The sequence below is a fragment of the Papaver somniferum genome, unplaced genomic scaffold, assembly GCF_003573695.1.
Source record: "Papaver somniferum cultivar HN1 unplaced genomic scaffold, ASM357369v1 unplaced-scaffold_135, whole genome shotgun sequence".
In the NCBI taxonomy this organism is placed as follows: Eukaryota; Viridiplantae; Streptophyta; class Magnoliopsida; order Ranunculales; family Papaveraceae; genus Papaver; species Papaver somniferum.
The window spans coordinates 6,538,290-6,553,977 of record NW_020622713.1 but is presented as its reverse complement, the minus strand read 5'-3'; the positions used below and the strand labels follow the sequence as shown (position 1 = coordinate 6,553,977).

Here is a 15,688-nt window from a genome sequence, read left to right as displayed (position 1 = left end):
CATAACAACACTGATTATCCATTACATCACCACCATTTCAGCCTTCCGTGCCTTGCTCATTTACTTGCAATTTCAGTTGCAAGACTCATTCTAGCACAACCATCACTACTATCCCTTCTCAGCCTATGGCTGCATTTCAGCTCCAACCATCACTGTCAACGGTAGCTCTTGCAACACCACCAGTATCAGATGCTTGTTGTCAGTATCTTCTAGCCATTTCAGTTGCGAAGCAACAGCAAACTACACCTGTATCACCTTGTTCTTGAGCCACAGTTTCATTACCATTCTCCATAGTCACCTGTGCCTGCTCACTGTAACCCATATTTGTTACTGCTAGACTCAATTTCAGAACACCACAAAACCCATTTGTTATTGCTTCGGCAGCAACCAAATTCTTCCATCGTCCCTGTAATTCTTCTCTCAATTTCTCGATTCAAAACCCTTGAAAATCACCCATTTGAACTACAACAACAACATGACTTTCTCTGCCAAATTCAACCACAACAACTCATAAGTTCAACCAATTCTTCCTTCATCTCTATACTCGGGCCAAAACCAAATCTGACTGCAAGCTTAATCGTTAATGGAAGCAGTCAACGGCTATCTCCCACTGAAATCACGGCCAAGCAGTGACCTCCATAACCATTGATAGACGCATTTATGTGTCTAATTTGTCCTCAATGTTTCGTATTGTTGGTACTCGTTTTCGTCCTTATTATGGTGTTTTGTGTATTTTTAGGTATTTTTGGAAAATAAATATTGTTGGAAAAATCGGCTCGAAAAATCACTCGGAACACCCCCGGAGGACACTTGCTATACGGAGCCCAGATTTGGCTAAGGGGCACCCCAAAAAGGCAGCTGATATTCGCACCCCACAGCTGGTTAGGGGGACACCATCTTCTTCATTTGAAACTTAAAAATTGGCGGGAAAAATGTGGCAGCTCTCTGAGAATGTTTCGATCGAAATTTGAAGATATTCTAGGTGGAATAAAAGGCTGAAACTTCATGGGTAGTTGTGATATGTCATAAAAGAGCTGGTATGGGTATTTGTTTCGATCAAATTTGTCTGGAAAATCCTTGACAAGGAATCAGGGAAGCCCGTGCATGAGAAGAATAGTTCACGGGTTTTGGAAGATTTATGCGTGTTCTGCTCGTGTATGATGACTCTAGCAACACTCTGGACCGTGAAGAAGATAAATGAGGAGATTTTGCAGCTGTAGAAACACGTGAGAAGCTAAAACAGGGAAGAAAATATTCCTAGAATATTTTTCTTCACTGCCGAGTTTAATGAAAATTTATGAGAGTTATGGCGTGATATTTTGCTGCTGTTGAGTATATATAGGGTGAGGGGATCATAGAGAAGGGAGAGGGAGAGATTGGGAGAAGTTTAGAGCACCACAGAGTCAAAAAAATCGAATTTGCAGAGAGACCACCTGTTGCTGCTGCTGCCATTGAAGAACACTGAAGAACACGAAGAACAGACTCGCCACAACCGTCGTTTTTAAACAGTGTCAGCACTCATACTGTTGGTCGCAGATCAGAGACAGACTTAAAAAACGCAACAGTACAGTAACGGCTCTTTGTAACGGCTTTTGCAATAGTTATAAGCATTGCAAACCCGATTTTTATTATAATTCTCCCTTATTCATCATTTGTAACCCTTTGAGCATAAATGAAATCAACTTTTGAGCGTGTTTACAACATGATGAGCGGCTAATTCTCTCGTAACCAAGGCAATGGATGAAGCTATTCACACATGAACAATGGGTAACTATTTCATTTTCTCTATTATTTAATTATAATTCACTCAATCACTGCTTTTGCAGAGTTCTTAAAAGTTTACATAATTTTCTTCATTAGTTGTGATTCAATTTGATAGGTTATGCTTTGGTTAGATAATCTATGCTTAAGGGATACAATTAATTTTTGATAATATGTTTGATTATTTGTGGATTAAGAAATACAGGATTAAAAGGATAATTAGATTTATGAAATATTTGACATCATTCATGTGAAATAGTTGAATCTAGTGTCTTGGTTACCTCTCTCTCACTTTGTTAATATTTTTGTATATAATTTTATTAAATCTTTAAATTTAATCTTCACAAGTCCGAAAGTTTGAACCTCATTACTACAACAACAATCAAAATTATTATCATTTTGGCGCCGCCGACGCGGATTTGTGCTTAAGTAGAATTTTTAGGTTTTTTTATTTCATTTGTTCTTTTTACGTTTCTTTGGGTGTGTCTTTGTATTACAGGTTTGAAGTTGGATACTAAAGACTTGGAATCAAAGCTTAAAGCTAAAAGAGAAGGAAAAAGACAAAGCAAAAAAAAAGAGCGAAAGAAAAAATTAAAAAAAAAAGAGAGAGAGAATTTATTTATTTTTATTTTTTTTAGAGACCTTCCATTTTTTGTAATTATTATTTTATTTTTTTTATTTCTTTTCTTTTGCACTTTATTTGGACTTTGGACTTGGACAATTTTTTTTTAAACCCTAAGGAAGGGTACATTAAATATAAAACTGTTTGCAGGGAAGGACGACGATTACAATATCGTCTCGGCCCCTCGGGTTCGCACATGACATAGGAGTCATGGCCCGAGTCGAATTCAGCGGTTCTGCGCCCGTCTGGTACGGGAGGTAAGCTTTCGAAACACCCGCGAATCCCCTGTCAGCGGGTTTATTGTATGCCTTAAGGTGAATATATGTTGAGGATTTGAATATGGTTGTTTTAATTTCCTAGTAAAGGGCAAGGCCTGGCCAAATTAAGATAAGGACTCGGATTTCATCACCGTTTCCTTCTTGCCCGCTTTAAGAAAACGAAACCAAACGCGAACCTAAGCTTAAAATTTTGACTAGAACGAGACCTATAGAGTAACGAGCTTAGTAGGAAAGTCGTTCAAAAAATATTGGTTACTATTTTAGAATACTTTGAAGTTCATGATGGTTTCTGTGAGTTGAATGCGTGACTGCGCCGCCTTGTGATAGCGGTGAGGCCTTGGGTATCAAAGCTCCACTGAGCTTCCCTCGCCTCAATTCAACTTACTTTGACTCGGATTGATTCCAGAGAGGTTTGCTTAAATTGTAACGAATTCCCTTTCGAAGGATTAGAAGTTGGTCTAGAAACAATCTAAGTGGAGCCATCATGCTTGTTGTTTGCTATATTTTATAGGTTTGATTTGGTCGAGTCAGCCTTGATTGTGATTGTGTAGAATTCCCTTGCAATTAAGAATGTCGGACTGGTATGATAGAAGCCAATACAATGATTATCGACCTGAATTTTAATATGGACATCATCCTTTCTATGACCATGTTGGGAATAGTGGTTGGGAACGCCATCCTTTGGAAGGATATGGGTCATACCCTGGTGAGCCCAATTACTATCCACACATGCATCAGTCTTACGAGCAAGAAGATTATAGTACTAGTTCTTCGTCTCTAGAGGATACAATCAAACTATTGAAAAGTAGTCCTTTTTATGATCCCTCTGTTCATATTCCTCCTTTAGAAGAGTCCCTCAGGAAGTTAGCTGAGTCGACGCGTAAGTTAGCTGAGATGAATAGTATAATTATAGATGAAAGAACTACAATAATGAGTGAACCTTCTTTAGAAGACAACCTCAAGCGGATAGCTGAGATGAACGAAATAATTGCTCGAAATTACTTGAATTGCCAATATAGTGTATCCAATAATACCCTTGAGAATGAAGATAGTTATTTACATAATCAAGATAACAAGGTTAGAATTGGTAGCACTACTTGTTTTGATGAGGTTCGATCTTTTTCATGTTATTATGATGAGGATAGTGTTGATAGAGAATCATACTTATGTAGGAATAGTGATCAGGAAATGGTTACTCCAATTGAGCTTTACAATGATAATATTATTTCTAGTTCAAATCCAAATAATTTTAATAATTATTCACCTATTCAAATGGACGAGGATTTGACTAGAGATACACTCGTTTTAGACGATGTAGTATTTCCTGTTTACAAAGCCGATAATGATTTAGAGGAACGAGTTTATTCTGAAAATAATGTTTTAGAGTCTAGCGATTTAGAAACAATAGTCTTAGACGAAGAAGATGAACTCGTAGAGATGAGTGAGGATGAACCTAACTTAGAAGAATCAATTGACCATTTCCAGGAATCTGATGACCTAGAAATTAGGGAAGTTGTGACTAGTCTTTCTAGAGACACAGAAAACTCTAAGTTTGGGGGTGATTATCATTCTCCATGTGATTTAACTCTTAGAAAGTTCCCTCGTGTAGGACTTGACATTTATGCCTCAACCATATTACAAGATTATATTCATACATGTTTTCCCGAACCTAATGATGTCCATAGAGAAGCTAAGTTGTTAGAAACCCATCCTCTGGTTGATGTGGTTAACCCAAGCTATGATACCAAGATTGACTTTGTTTTCCCACCAAAAACTTTTCTTCCAATTGTGGGAACATATGATTTTCAGATGTGTCAGATATTAAGTTTTGAGACTAAACCTAATTACTTTAGGATATTAGGGTCGACACATTTTCTTAAGAATGACCATTATTATGGTCAACTTTGTGAGTCAAATCTAATTGACTTAGAGGATCCCCAATTATTCAGGTTGTTGTTATGTGCTTTTAAGTTCTTAGTTGAGTTTTTCCAGACTCTAATACCTGAACCGGATCTTAGCTTTGAGGAAATCCAACCGATGAAAACCTTTTATTTAGACCCTTTTATAGAGACTGAACCTGAACCACAACTAGATGTAGTTTTCTTAAACAATGGTATGTTCGGTATCTTCTTGGTCTGTTGTAGTTTCCTCTTCTTGTGGGTAACACTTTTTGATCCAGATGACCCACAGTTATTCCGGCTACTACTATATGATTCTACGTGGTGACTAATCCTTGCTTAGTCTGGCTGAAGACTTTAAACGTAACACTTCTTGGGAGGTAACCCAATATTCATGCGACACGGTAATATCTTTCCTTATCTCTTTTGCTTCATTGGTAACAGTTTCTCCTTGTTCATGTTTTTAATTTCATCTTTAGAACATTGAGGACAATGTTAGATTTAAGTTTGGGGGTATGGGAGAAAGTTCTTAGTTGCAATAAATAAGCTCCATAGACTAGAAATTTATGCTTATTAAGGTTGGCACTAACTAATCTAAGTGGATGAAAGCATTTTGGTTGTAGGATTTGAGGAACCAATCTGATTAGATGGAAACATCTAAAGAGTCTATTCATAAAAGCACAGAGCTCAGGTGTTAGAAAAAGAAAACATGGTAGTTTCGCCATATCCTCGTGATGAAAACATCGAAAGAATCCTGATCACTTCTTTTTATTTTTATTTTTATTTTTACCATTGCTAGGGTGAAATAAAGTGACTGAGATAAAAAAAAAAAAAAAAAAATTGAGACCAGACCACCAGACCAACCGGAATAAATTCAATAAAGTCGACCACTGGTGCCCTTGTATATGCCAGTTGTGTTGACCTAGAGTTAGGTTTATCAACCACTGGTTCCCTTGTATATGCCAGTATGTTGATACTAGTCCAGACCAGTATCTCAGTCCATTAGGATAGGTTCACCTTAGACAACATCATCCACATTTTTCTCTACATCCATCTTCTTAATCTATCCATGTGATTGGTTGACTCCGGTTTATGATGTCCAGAAACTATCTGAGTAGAGCTATGTCACTTTATATGAATTTTAGTATGCTTGAGTGCAAACTCGTGTACAACAATTGGAATTTCGCATCAGGGTACTTCCTCCTGTAGTCAATAAGTATGCCAACCAAGGAGATTCTTTAGTGCCTTCCAAGGTTCTGCATAGATAGCTAGGGTCTGGAGTAATGGTTTTGTGGGCACACCTCTGGTAAACCCTCCCGAGATTAACTCGGTTTTATTTTTATTTTTATTAGTTTTGCTCGAGGACTAGCAAATAATAAGTTTGGGGGTATTTGATAGACGCATTTATGTGTCTAATTTATCCTCAATGTTTCGTATTGTTGGTACTTGTTTTCGTCCTTATTATGGTGTTTTGTGTATTTTTAGGTATTGTTGGAAAATAAATATTGTTGGAAAAATCGGCTCGAAAAATCACTCGGAACACCCCGAAGGACACTTTCTATACGGAGCCCAGATTTGGCTAAGGGGCACCCCAAAAAGGAAGATGTTATTCACACCCCACAGCTGGTTAGGGGGACACCATCTTCTTCATTTGAAACTTAAAAATTGGCAGGAAAAATGTGGCAGCTCTCTGAGAATGTTTCGATCGAAATTTGAAGATGTTCTAGGTGGAGTAAAGGGCTGAAACTTCATGGGTAGTTGTGATATGTCATAAAAGAGCTGGTATGGGTGTTTGTTTCGATCAAATTTGGCTGGAAAATCCGTGAAAAGGAATCAGGGAAGCCCGTGCATGAGAAGAATAGTTCACGGGTTTTGGAAGATTTATCCGTGTTCTGCTCGTGTATGATGACTCTGGCAACACTCTGGACCGTGAAGAAGATAAATGAGGAGATTTTGCAGCTGTAGAAACACGTGAGAAGCTAAAACAGGGAAGAAAATATTCCTAGAATATTTTTCTTCACTGCCGAGTTTAATGAAAATTTGTAAGAGTTATGGCGTGATATTTTGCTGATGTTGAGTATATATAGGGTAAGGGGATCAGAGAAGGGAGAGGGAGAGATTGGGAGAAGTTTAGAGCACCACAGAGTCAAAAAAATCGAATTTGCAGAGAGACCACCTGCTGCTGCTGCTGCCATTGAAGAACACTGAAGAACACGAAGAACAGACTCGCCACAACCGTCATTTTTAAACAATGTCAGCGACTCATACTGTTGGTCGCAGATCAGAGACAGACTTAAAAAACGCAACAGTACAGTAACGGCTCTTTGTAACGGCTTTTGCAATAGTTATAAGCATTGCAAACCCGATTTTTATTATAATTCTCCCTTATTCATCATTTGTAACCCTTTGAGAATAAATGAAATCAACTTTTGAGCGTGTTTCCAACATGATGAGCGGCTAATTCTCTCGTAACCAAGGAAATGGATGAAGCTATTCACACATGAACAATGGTTAACTATTTCATTTTCTCTAATATTTAATTATAATTCACTCAATCACTGCTTTTGCAGAGTTCTTAAAAGTTTACATAATTTTCTTCATTAGTTGTGATTCAATTAGATAGTTTATGCTTTGGTTAGATAATCTATGCTTAAGGGATACAATTAATTTTTGAGAATATGTTTGATTATTTATGGATTAAGAAATAAAGGATTAAAAGGATAATTAGAGTTATGAAATATTTGACATCATTCATGTGTAATAGTGGAATCTAGTGTCTTGGTTACCTCTCGCCCACTTTGTTAATATTTTTGTATATAATTTGATTAAATCTTTAAATTTGATCTTCACAAGTCCGAGAGCTTGAACCTCATTACTACAACAACAATCAAAATTATTATCAACCATCTCTTCTCCTTGTTTATCTCTGTTACTGCTACAGAGACTACCTTCAACAATGAACAACAGTTCCTCGATCTCAGACAACATCGCTTCCATTTCCTCTTTTCTCTGAAATTTAGGTTGAATTGTAATGACAAAGAAACTCCACGAGCTAGTTGTAGGGTTAGCCCATGAGACTGTTGAAGGCACCCATGCGTTAGGATAAGGGATGACCAGCCCAAACATGGCTTGTCGGTTTCAGAAAACCGACAGCTTAATTCTCAGTTCAGTTGTCAGTTTTAGGAGACTGACAACTTATTTCCGGCATAACTCCTCCTGCACTACCGAGCTTGCTCCAAATATTGACTGTGAATGGATCTTTTTGCTCTTTTCGCTCCAAATGAATGATTTATCCTTCTTTTGCTCCCAATGACTCCATTGCACCTAATAAACTCAAAGTCAAACATAAGAGACATAATTTACAAAGAAAACTCGCAAAGAAAGCATAAATACTAGATATAAAATTAGGTGCTTTAAACACCTATCAAATTCCCCCACACTTAGACTTTGCTAGTCCTCGAGCAAATCAAACAAAACAATTTTATAACATACATACAACTCCGTGTCGTCGAGGCTACGGTCACACTTAACACGTATAACAAGCCTTTAAATCCCTAGATGTCCCTAGTGGACGAGTTATAGTCTCGTGAGGGCTTACTAGAGATATACCCACAAAACCTATTTTACCAACTTACTAGTTCTCCGAAATGATAGCATCCAACGCGTTAAGAAGACATAGATATTCTGCACACTAGTCATAAGAAGTTAGACACATAAATGAACACAATCTCATCCTTAAAAGTTGAGAGAGAAATAACCATCCCTTATCGAAAGAAATTCGGGTTCGAAATGATCAAAAGTCTCGACTCTGCCTCACAAGAAATTGTTTTATGAAGTTGCTCTCAATAATAAATAGCTTTTTATGGGTCACACATGTGTCCAGGTAGGAATGAAGAGAGAATCCTGTGACACCTTGAATGATAGGAAGGCCAAACCCTCCGAATTGTTTTGAAAACCCACATCTTTTATTCATTTTGAAAACCCTTTTTTCTGACGATCTCTAAGAAAAGAAATCAACCACTTAACGAAGGTGGGAATATGCTTACTTACCTCGTTATCCGTTCGGCGTGCAATTAGCGCCACTCTCACAGCATCCATAGAAACGTCTTCGGTCTTCAATCTTTGTCTTCATCTTCGTCTTCCGTCTTCAACTCGTGATGATAACTCTTGAACTTCGTAGAATCTTGACAATGTAACTCTTTTCCTCTAAATCCTTGTTACTTGAAACTTCAATGTGTATATTTCTTCTTTCCATTGGCTTTATTTAAACAATAAAACTAAAAACAAAGCAAAATATAATACAACACATTTTTCTTGTTTTTTTTTTTTTTATAACAAGGGACCTAGCATAGTGATGACCATGTCCCTTTTTTTTTGTTTTTTTTCATTTTTTTAGAACAAGAGAAAATAATATACGAATAAGATAAAATTAAAAAAATGTAAGTACAAAGGCCATGGTGTAAGTACTTTACCGCTTGATTCTTCACAACTTGTATGTCTCGATATCATAAACTCCTTGAACTCATCTTGATAATCTTCACTCTTGTACAATAGTCTTCAACTTGTAAAAATTCTGCTCCTTATCTTGTTGTTTACTTGAATCTGAAATCTGCTCATTTCTGTACCGTTGCTTGTAAACCTTGAACGTCTTCAACTTTCCTTCGAATTTGTGGTGCTCCTCTTGTTGATGATGATAGTGTTTCTATGGACCTATTGGTGTAGAGAGAGATAAACTGGATGGTGCTAACTGCGAACAAGATTACAAGTGGTATGTAAGTTAGCAATTCGATGTCACCATCATGATTGATAAAATAGCACTCAAGAGATCAAAATAGTGCTTCTATTAGTGGGAGGTTGGGTAGCTCACCATTCTGCCGGAGTTTATGTACGGTGACACACACTCTAAAAGCACATATTTAGACAGATACAAAGAAGTGAAGGTCGGTGCCTCTCATGATGTAACATGGGTAGTCTCCACTATAGGGGACCACTACTCTAATACCGAATTCAGTCTGCACCTCATTTTCCACTGGGATGGTTAAATCCAACTTTAACTCTCATACAAGTAAGAAACCCGATCACGTTCTCTGTCATCTCTAAGTTTAGTCACTCTTATGAGAATCTCGATGTAATCTTAGCGACATGTATACTATGTGACTCTAAACTAACTACAAATTGGAGTTTTTTATTCACTAATTTACACAAAAGTTGAAAATTTTGAAAATTTTACAATGCAAATACTTAACCACTCCCCCACACTTAAACTTTACATTGTCCTCAATGTAAATTGAATCGTCCAATGAAAGTCAAGGTGGGAAATCTTATAATGATATGCAACAAGAAAAAGTAAATACAAGACAAGAAAAAAAACTAAAAAAATAAGAGATACAAAACCAATGGGTTGCCTCCCATGCAGCGCTTGGTTTAAAGTGTCAGCCCGACTTGCAAGTTGAATTCCCCATACACCAATAATCTGAAAAGTTGGGGATCCTCCCATAAAACCTGTTTTGCAAACACTAGCTTCACACAAATATTAGTAATATAAAACAGAAATGAAGCTATTAACCGATAAAAGTTTCCCCCACACTTATTCTTGTCCACACTTGGAAGTGTATAAAGAATATAGAAGTCAGGGACTACCACGGTTTCTTGTTGCAAAACCTGCATAGTTTGAGAATCAAGCATCTCTAATGGTGGAAATCGAGAAACAAAGTCACTCAACAATATTCTCGAAGCACATACATTCAAACCAATAAGAGGTAAATGAGAAGAAACAATATGCAAAGAGTTAGACAAACCTTGCACAATCTCTTGTATCACATAATCCTCTTCATCCTTGAAAAACTCAAGTGAATTACTCACCTCTTTTATATCATGGTCCTCTATCAAACCTTGCAACCATTCTTCGTTCGTTTCTGCCTTAAACAAAGTCTCGACATAAACATCATCATTACAATTCTTTGGAAGCTCAATTGGGTCTTCCACAATATTGGTCAAATCGGTCACATTCTCAACACACTCGTCATCATTAAGCTCAAACCTTGTTGCAAAGAAGTTCTGTAAAACACTAGTTTCATCATACTCATGTACCTTTTGAATAGGTGTTTGATCATTATAAAGATCAAGAGTTGAGTCAACTACACTAATGTCATCAAATATCTCCAAAGGTTGGTCCTTTTCAACACAATCATCTTCATCTTCAGACTCACCATAATAAGAATCGTCGTCAGTTTCCCAACCTTTATCACGACGCCGTTTAAGCTCCATGTGAATGGTCCTACTAATTTCTTCGACAAGCTCTTCCGAGGCTCCATCAACTTCCAACTTGTATAATTTATGTGCAAGTTTCTTGACGTTCACACGCTTACCACCGTTGGCTACAATAGGTTCTCTTTCCCATGACTCTTCCTTTCGAATGGATGAATGATCATAACTACGATCCGTAGTCGGGTAAGAAAAAGTGTTGCAGAAATTGTTTTGTGCGATGTTCAGTCCATTTATAGCATAAATACATCTCGGATAAAGCAAATTGAAAGTAGAATTGTCCCACCTAGGTGCTTGACTTACATACCCACTACAAGGTTGTTGTTGATATGTATGAAAATCACCATAAGCTCTTGGATATTGATCATAGACAATAAATTGGTTCCGATCGTATTCCATAGATGGTGGGAAATCGTCACAGTGTTGAGGAGGTTGAAAAACGTATCCATTGCTCCAGTATGCTCCTTCCATGTAACAATAAGTACCTGAAACAAGAGTTCTCAAAACTACGTCAAAACCAGAAAATAATAAAAAGTAAAAACAAAACTAAAAATAAGAAATCAAAAAAAAGTGACAACCGCTGCCTCCCCGGCAGCGGCGCCAAAATTTGATCGCTTCGAATGTGTCAAAAATAAATTACACTTTCTCACTACTCAAAACATATAATATAGCGAAAGGATCGTTCCCACAGAGAGGATTATAGTTGTCAAGTTGTTTCGGTTTCCTATAAATAACAATGGGGGGTTTTCTAATTTTTATATACTAAAATAAAATAAAAGCAAAACAAATAATTAAAGCAAAATCAATAAGATTATAATATTGGTCAAGGATTGATTTTCATTCACAAACATGTATTTGAAACAATAATTAGAATTGATATTTAATCTCAACTTTTATCAAAGACCCTAGGATACCTTGATCTCAAGAATATCCCGCTAATTTCCTCTTGTCATCAACAAACACGTTAAAAGATGCGAGTATGAGATCTACCTTAGAGAACAACCTAATGTGTAAAAGCACTAGTCAAGTTTAACAAAGGTTATGATTCATATGTGACTACTATGATGCATCACTACAAGCAATATTCACAATATGCTACTTGCAATCAGAAATTTATCACTTTTACGTATAATAAACTCTAATCTAGCAATAGAGATGAAAACAAACTCAATCGATTCTAGACACGACCAAACAAGCATTCAATTCACATAACAATATTAACGATGAATCATAAACGATAAAGTATGAAGACAAACTAATTTATTGAACACAACCCATGTTTGGAAATCCAACTTATTCCTTAACCAATGATAAAAACTAGGTACTCATATTCATGGAGTTCATAACAAGGAGGAAGATAAAACCTATCATGTTTCTAAACCCTCGAAAATGAATGTAGAAGAAAAGATTCAGCTCTATGTATCGAGAGAATTCTCTATTTGTAGCCTTTCTAAGTCACGCCTATCTGCCAAAATCACCCTGATAAAACAGCCCATGAGCCAAGCCCACAGGTCCAAGTCCAACCAGGTCAGCTGAGTCGGATCGACTCACTGAGTTAACTCGCCTGAACAAAATACAGGCTGAGTCCTGTTTATTTCTCCACCGATTTCAGGCATGTTTCAGGCTTACTTCCTTGCACAACCTAGCATTCATCTATTCAAACCCATTCATTCTTCATTTGTCATTTGCTTCAGTTCAGCTACACAGGCCAAGGCATATAAACCATTACCTGTAATGAGCAGCACTTTTCATTGTCTTCAGCTCCATCTCTGTCAGAACTACTTGCACCTGCAATAGTTCACTTCCTACAGCTGCATTGCCATCAGAAGCATCACTTAGCCACAACAAACAGCTCCACTGTCACCTGCCACCCTTCAGCTCAACAACCACCTGCAGTTGATGCATCCAAAACCATCACCTTCAATTGCAGTCACCAGCAACAACTGCGTTGCGACCACCATTTGCAGCTCAGCCTCACACCAACAACAACTGCCATCACCAGCTGTTGCTTCTATCCTTCTTCTTTGAGTTCACAGCCATTGCATTAAACTACCAAAACCCCCTTGAAGTCAAACCCAGCTCATTCAAAACAGCACAATCTTCAGTTGCAGCTCAGTACCACCACTACTTCATAGTTCAAGCCATTCTTCCATTGCAGCAGCAACGCTGCCTTCCAGTCTTACACAATTCCACCTAATCCATGGCAATCATCTGCAACAGCCTTAATATCTCTTCCTTGACTCGAGCTCAGATTCGAACCTCCATCTCACCTGCAATGCCATTATCCAGAACTGCAGCTTTACCCATTTAACAAGCTTAATAACTGTAGCAGCAACCATCCCTGCGTCTAGCCTGCAACACCATTCTCAGCTGTATTGTCACAGCCAAACCCAAATTCCAGTACCTCCAACATTTCCTCTCTTTAATTCGACGGCAAACGAACATAGCCACCGGTTTCATATCTCCAACCGCAGATGCAACATCAGTGTCACCACTTCAGTGTCATTCCAACCGTCACCAGCAACACCTAACCAACGAACTCCAGGCCATAACAACACTGATTATCCATTACATCACCACCATTTCAGCCTTCCCTGCCTTGCTCATTTACTTGCAATTTCAGTTGCAAGACTCATTCTAACACATCCATCACTGCTATCCCTTCTCAGCCTACAGCTGCATTTCAGCTCCAACCATCACTGTCAACGGTAGCTCTTGCAACACCACCAGTCTCAGCTGCTTGTTGTCAGTCTCTTCTATCCATTTCAGTTGCGACGCAACAGCAAACTACACCTGTATCACCTTGTTCTTGAGCCACAGTTTCATTACCATTCTCCATAGTCAGCTGTGCCTGCTCACTGTAACCCATCTTTGTTACTGCTAGACTCAATTTCAGAACACCACAAAACCCATTTGTTATTGCTTCGGCAGCAACCAGATTCTTCCATCGTCCCTGTAATTCTTCTCTCAATTTCTCGATTCAAAACCCTTGAAAATCACCCATTTGAACTACAGAAACAACATGACTTTCTCTGCCAAATTCAACCACAACAACTCATAAGTTCAACCAATTCTTCCTTCATCTCTATACTCGGGCCAAAACCAAATCTGACTGCAAGCTTAATCGTTAATGGAAGCAGTCAACGGCTATCTCCCACTGAAATCACAGCCAAGCAGTGACCTCCTTTTCCATCTCTTCTCCTTGTTTATCTCTGTTACTGCTACAGAGACTACCTTCAACGACGAACAACAGTTCCTCAATCTCAGACAGCATCGCCTCCATTTCCTCTTTTCTCTGAAATTTAGGTTGAATTGTAATGACAAAGAAACTCCCCGAGCTAGTTGTAGGGTTAACCCATGAGACTGCCATGCGTTAGGATAAGGGATGACCAGCCCAAACATGGCTTGTCGGTTTCATAAAATCGACAGCTTAATTCTCAGTTCAATTGTCAGTTCTAGGAGACTGACAACTTAATTTCCGGCATAACTCCTCCTGCACTACCTAGCTTGCTCCAAATATTGCCTGTGAATGGATCTTTTTGCTCTTTTCGCTCCAAATGAATGAGTTATCCTTCTTTTGCTCCCAATAATTCCATTGCACCTAATAAACTCAAAGTCAAACATAAAAGACATAATTTATAAAGAAAACTCGCAAAGAAAGCATAAATACTAGATATAAAATTAGGTGTTTTAGACACCTATCAAATAGCATCAACACTAGAGCTACATCACCTGCAGCACAACTGCAATACTGCAATTCACAGACTCAAGCCATCTCTTCCCTGTAACCTCAAACATTCAATCCATTTGTTGTAGCTTCCAATATCAGCTGCACTCTTCAATTCTGCAGTTTTGTTCTCTCCCTGTTCTTCATATCCATTGCAGCAACATTGATTCTTCCCTGTGTTGGCAGCAGCTCATCCAATTCTTCTCCTTATTCAACCAATTTCGAATCTGTCATTTTGAATTCACACAAACTACATTGTCACTGCTCATTGCTGCCCCAGTCTGCAGCTTCAGCTTCAAATCTCCACACATCATTCCTTGTAATTTTCAGCCACCACCACTTGCTCTGCATCATTTAACTTCTCCATTTCAACCACCAGCACCTGCTCCTGCAATCTCTGCAGAGCCACCACAGACACCAACACTTCTTGAACTAGACTGCAATACCTTCATTCTCTTTATGAATCGACAGCAAACCTCCATTTCAGCAACAACGGATGTTGTCATCTTCTTCATTCCAAGAAGCCATTACAACTCCATCCACTGAATCATTTGAACCCATCTTCAAATCTCGGTTCAAATTCAAATCCAAGTTGACCCCATCTTCTCTTAATCATTACAGAACCAGATTTCTTCTCCATAACCTCCGTTAATTCACAGGCAACAACATCAATTATTAAACTCAAAACCCTCTCTTCACCTGAATCCAGTTCTTCTCTCGGTTGAACAGAACAATAGCCATCCCCATTTTATCTTCAATTTGCCCTCTCTCATCAATTCGAACAACAATAACTCGATTTCCTTCCCAATCTCTCTCAATTTGAAGTTGCCTCCATTTCTGTCTCTGGCCAATTTACGTCGGGTGGAGAAAATGATTTGGGAAGTGATGTTCTCGATTTAGGGTTAGAAATGATTGGGACGGTTATTGGCACCCCAGGGGTTATGATAAGGGCTACCTCCATAATTCTTCTTGTGTTGTCAGTTTTAGGGAACTGACAAGCTTAATCATCGATTTTGTTCATAACTTTGTCATACGACGTTGGAGTGACCTCATCCTTTCGTCGCTGGCTTCGTATTTTCGTTCTCTTCAACATGATTGAGAAGAAATCCTGGAATTAAGCGAGTTCCACTTCCTTTTG

At 38.1% G+C, this 15,688-nt stretch overlaps 1 long non-coding RNA gene across 1 annotated transcript; it reads right to left on the bottom strand.

The window, feature by feature from the left end:
* Positions 1 to 10,898: 10,898 nt before the first annotated feature.
* Positions 10,899 to 15,389, bottom strand: LOC113334234. The gene is made up of 3 exons (XR_003352666.1): positions 14,556 to 15,389; positions 12,553 to 14,424; positions 10,899 to 11,308 (listed from the first exon to the last, which is right to left on the bottom strand). It is a non-coding gene; the product is annotated as an uncharacterized LOC113334234 (long non-coding RNA).
* Positions 15,390 to 15,688: the final 299 nt, after the last annotated feature.